We start from the raw sequence: 6,000 nt of genomic DNA, 5'->3' as shown, positions 1-6,000 counted from the left end.
GATTTGCTCCAAATCATGTCATATGCAAAAAATAAAAATTCATAATTCCAATGCTTTTTTTTTTCCATGTTTCTCGAGCACACCGAATACACTCTGTTCGCACTCAAGTGTACTCAGATAACACCTTATGTGAACACGTTCGCTCATCAATTGTGAAATTACGTCCAATGAATTGTTTCCTCAGACGTTTTTGGACATCCTCCATCATGCCTATCCGGTAATGTTGCTGTACGCTCCAGCTTATTCACCTATGACAGAATACACAACTTGGACGGTGAATTTCGACCTCCAAACTTCTTTAGAAGCTCACTTGATGAAAACCCACTCCTCCAAACTGCATCTGTACATTGTTAAATAAAGAAGGAATTCGACAAGGGTGAAATGCAAGCACCACACAAACTACCGACGTGCAAAAAGTCAGCGAGACCACTAGTCATGAGGACTTTTCTCATCGCTGTGGGTCATCGCATGCTCACTTCTGAACCAAACTATGTTCAGTCCAAATTTCAGTATGGTCAGCTGTTTCTTTTTAGAAGTTAAAACATTTTTTCCGGGTAAAGTAGAGAGTGAATCACTGTACACAGCTCAAAAAAAATAAAAATAAAGGGAACACTAAAATCCCACATCCTAGATATCACTGAACTAAATATTCCAGTTGCGATTGAGGAGTTTGGTCGGTTTTCGGGTCTCACAATAAACTGGGATAAGTCTTGTATGTTGTTGATTGAGGGGGACAGTATTGGCAGTGGAGAGAGGGCGATAACCACAAAATTAAAGATTGTTCAAAAATTAAAATATTTGGGTATTCAGATTGCTCTTCCTCTATCTACCTTTGAGGAACTGAATTTAAGTCCATTAATGCAGAAAATTCGTACCAAGATTGCGGCTTGGAACAAATTACATTTATCGGTGGTTGGTAGGGTGAACCTCTTAAAGATGATTGTAATGCCACAGTTGTTGTACGTGCTACATAACTCTCCCATTTGGATTACACAATGCAGATTCCGTAAGATTAGGTCTTTGTTTGGGGAATTAATATGGGGAGGAAAGAGTCCTAGGTTTAAACAGGAGATACTTCAGAGGGCCAAAACAGAGGGGGGTCTTGCACTTCCTAATCCATGGCTATACTTCTTAGCAGCACAGTGTCAACATCTCAAAGGATGGGGGGAGGAGGCAGGGAGTGTGCAAATACCCAATAGCTTGAGGTTCTTACTACAGGCAGACGTTTTGAGTGACAGTTTGGAGGGAGGACAATTCAAAAAAATGGGTTCACATGGGTGCACTATCAAATTAATTCACAGAGTATGGGAAGAAGTCAAACTCATTAGGGAAGTGAGTGGGTTCACCAGATTCTCGCCTATTTGGGACAACATTTATCTACCGGAATTTAGGCAGAGGGAGGGTTTTCACTTTTGGTCTGCAGCAGGTATTAAACGGCTGGGGCGGCTGATAAGTCAGGGCAGACTTAAAACATTTGAGGAGTTGCAGGAAGAATTTCAGTTGCCACGGTCTGAATTGTTCCAGTATAATCGTATCTCTCATGCTTATCAGGCACAGAATAAAAGGGGAGCCATAGTGGTACAGATTGATCTCATGCTCGACTATATCCTTAAGAATAGCTGCACGAAGGGGGCGATTTCAGAAATATATGGGTTTCTACTTTTTTCTTTCCTGGAAAAATATCCCATCCGAGCCAAAGGGAAATGGGAAGCTGAATTGGGAATAATTGACAATGATAGATGGGAGTCGGTCCTAGAATATGTGCCCAAGATATCAATGAGTGAACCTGGCAGGCTATCACAGTTATTCGTAATCCATAGGGCCTATAGAACCCCTGACAGGTTGTTCAAGGCTGGGCTTAGGCAGAACTCGGAATGCCCTCGGTGCTCACAATCCCAGGCGGGGATATTGCATATGATGTGGCAGTGCCCTAGACTGTCCTCCTTCTGGATAGTTGTTTTAAATCGTATTGAACTGGTGTATGGATGTTCTGTCCCTAGGGTTCCACTGACTTGCATATTGGGATATGTGGAGGAAATTGTTACGGACAACATGTTTAAAATAGCTATTGCACGATTGTTATTCATTGCTAGGAAATTGATCGCCAAATTTTGGATTAGAGAGGAACCTCCAACAAGAAGAGACTTTCTTAAGCAAGCGGAGCATATACTTACTTTGGAGAAAAGTATCTACACCAAAAGGAATAAGCTGGACATCTTCCACAAGCTGTGGCAACCGTGGATGGACTTGAATTAGGATGATAAATGAGAATATAGGGAGCCTTGTATTCAATGGAAATATAACGGATGTTTATTCAAATGGTTGTATGATGATGGGAAGTGGGGTGGCTCTGGCTGAGGTCTCTGGGGTTGGGCGGGGTGGGGGGAGCTCTTGGTCGGGGGGAAAAAGTTATCTGTAAATGTTTAATGAAACATTGTCATGAGAAATATTCTGATTGTTTATTCTTTGCGGATAATAAAAATCTATCTGATAAAAAAAAAAATATTCCAGTTGCAAATCTTTATTCATTACATAGTGGAATGTGCTAAACAATAAAACCTAAAAATAATCAATGTAAATCAAAATTAATATCCCATGGAGGTCTGGAGTTGGAATGATGCTCAAAATCAAAATGGGAAATCAAATTACAGGCTGATCCAACCTCCATGGAAGTGCCTCAAGAAAAGGAAATGATGCTCAGTAGTGTGTGTGGCCTCCACGTGCCTGTGTGACCTCCCTACAATGCCTGGGCATGTTCCTGCTGAGGAGGCAGATGTTCTCCTGAGGGATTTCCTCCCGGACTTGGATTAAAGCATCAATCAATTCCTGCACAGTCTGTGGTGCATTGAATTCAGGTCTGGGGAATGGACAGGCTAGTCCATAGCATAAATGCCTTAAAGGGACTCTGTCACCTGAATTTGGCGGGACTGGTTTTGGGTCATATGGGCGGAGTTTTCGGGTGTTTGATTCACCCTTTCCTTACCCGCTGGCTGCATGCTGGCTGCAATATTGGATTGAAGTTCATTCTCTGTCCTCCATAGTACATGCCTGCGCAAAGCAATCTTGCCTTGTGCAGGCGTGTACTATGGAGGACAGACAATGAACTTCAATCCAATATTGCAGCCAGCATGCAGCCAGCGGGTAAGGAAAGGGTGAATCAAACACCCGAAAACTCCGCCCATATGACCCAAAACCAGTCCCGCCAAATTCAGGTGACAGGTTCCCTTTAATCATGTAGTAACTGCTGACACCCTTCAGCCACGAGGCCTAGCATTGTCATGCACCAGAAGTACTGATGGGCGAGTAGCATTGTTGCTCAGGTCTTCCCGAGCACGCTCAGGTGATCTCCGAGTATTTTGGCATGCTTGGAGATTTAGTTTTTGTCGTCTCAGCTGCATGATTAGCGACTTGTAGACAGACTGAATACATGTGGGAATTCCCTAACAAACAGGCAACCCTCACATGTATTCAAGCTGTTTAGCAGTCGCAAATCTTGCAGCTGAGGCGAGGAAAACAATCTCCGAGCACGCCAAAATGCTCGGAGAGCAACAAGCATCTCCAGACACTACACATGTACTCAGTGTGAACCTGTTCTCATCCGAGAAGAATAGAGTTAAGGGAAATTTTTCAAAATTCGGTTCCGATTACAATCGGCAGCGAATATTGTTTTTGCAAAATTTGCCAAATTTCATTGGGAGTAGAATTGAAGAAATATGTTCAGAATTGATCATCATACAGGAATAGCAAGATGGCAGAAACGGAGGAAGCCTTCAGCACGCCTCCTGCTGTCACTGTAACCCATCAGTCTCCCTGCGATCACGTTGCGGGGAGCCAATGAGCATGTGCACTGGCGATTTTCATTAGCAAAATGCCACAGTTAGTGATTGACAGCAGCATTTAAATACTGAAATAACAGTGATAAAGGCTTGTTACAAGCAGATGCCGGCTATGTATTACTGTCCGTATCTGCCCTGTATGGAGAAGGCTGTGTAAACAGGACACGTGCTGGTGAGAACACATCGGCTATGTGCACACAATAATCTATTACTGATCGCTCTGGGCATACATTAAATGCCACATGCCTGCCTAAACAGGCCATTAATCGACTGTCGGTACAAACATGATTTACAGCAGCCTGTATTCTGCAAAACAAAACATTAAAAATTGTTGCTGAATGACAAAAAAAAGAAAGACCAAGCCGGTTTGAACAATATACGCCTTTAATTATATTCCAAGAAAGGTAACAGTATTTGCAATTCTCCCCCCTCCCCCCTAATTATTCTGGATTTTGAGTGATATACTCAGAAAAGATACAGAATCCTTCATGCAAAGAAATCGGGTTTACATTTTTGCACATAATCTATGGAATATACAACTGTACAATATTTACATTTTAAAATTAAATTTCAATGCAAATAGAAACATTCTGGATTTACTAAAAAATAAATAAAAGACTAAATACCCACATAAACTCCAGGGTGAGAGCGGCCTATAGACCGCTCCATAGCACAAGTAGATCTACGTATAAATGGATTTGCCGAAACGGAGAATGATTCTGGAAAATATAAATGTTGCATTGTAAAAGCACAAATTGCTTCAACGACCTAAAAAAAGTTCTTCATTTTTCTTCTCAACACAAGATTTAGGCCAGCTAAATCCTGGATGTAATTTTTTATTTTTTTTTGTATTATTATTTCTTTATATTTTTTTAGCGATTTGTATACTCTTAGAAGGAATGAAAATGTGAAGCAAATGCTGCTCAGTGCAAGAAAAGTAACAAAAAAGTCACTGCAAATAATCGCCACAGTAGGGTCATATGTACGCACAGCAGGCTCAGGCACCGTCCGCTAGACACCCCTCCCTGAAATGCAAACCTTACCCTTCCTCTTTGGAATATATATATTACATTATATATATATATATATATATATATATATATATATATATATATAGCACAAACTGAACGTGGAGCGAATGTCCGTCCTGAACTATGTCTACATGGCAGCTTGAATGGACATCAAGCAATTTAAAAGGAAAATGTAGGAGCACGAAGAATCACTGAAGAAGCTACAGAAGTAATATGTTGCACCATGGGGCCCTAATACAATAATGTGTACTAGAAAAACTAGATAGGCGATTACAAAGCCAGTGATGGTCGTCCAGTCAGCTATGATTGCATAACGTGGGTTCAAAGAATCACTACTCATGTAGGCAACAAGGGCACTTACACAGATGTAGCAGTCAAGACTTAAAGATGTATTCCCATCTCCAAGATCCTACCCCAATATGTAGTAGGTGTAATAATAATAATATTAACAAATACCTCCAATTAGAAATTTAGGATAGTTCTTCTGCTTCGCTATGTCGTTTACCCCATGTGCAAGGCATTGTAGTAGCTTAGGCATCCATGGTTACTTCAACACACACAGTGACAGTTAGTTGCTTGTGGTCGTAACCATGGATACCTAAGCTACTGCAATGCCCTGCACATGGGGTAAATGATATAGCGAATCAGAAGAACTATACTGCATACTGGGATAGAATCTTAGAGATGGGAATATCCCTTTAACTCCAATTTCTCCCTCTGGGGAAGCAAGTCACAAGCGACCTTCCACAATAGTAGGTAGCAAGTCTTTTACAAATCGGGAATAACCGTTTGGCTCGCTCATCACTAATAGCCAAACTAAGAGTATTTTGGCGTGTTAAAAAAAGAAAAATGCTGGAATAGCTGCCCCTGCAAGTCTGGCGGCTTTGTTAAGCAAACCCTGCGTGTGTTGAGGCTGTCGAACAGCCTCGGGGAACTAGAACTACCCATAAAGGTCTATGAGCACGTTCACATGTCGGTAGCACAAAAGCACAAAAACAAAAAAAAACACGGCACGTACCCCATTTACTCTCAGTTTTTTATTGTTTGATGTGTAGGAGATGCTTGGATTTTTATTTTTTTTAAATAAGAGACAAACTAATCCTGCAGACTGGTAAAATCTCAAAACACGACCG

The sequence above is a fragment of the Ranitomeya imitator genome, chromosome 7, assembly GCF_032444005.1.
Source record: "Ranitomeya imitator isolate aRanImi1 chromosome 7, aRanImi1.pri, whole genome shotgun sequence".
In the NCBI taxonomy this organism is placed as follows: domain Eukaryota; kingdom Metazoa; phylum Chordata; class Amphibia; order Anura; family Dendrobatidae; genus Ranitomeya; species Ranitomeya imitator.
This window is presented reverse-complemented; position numbering follows the sequence as displayed.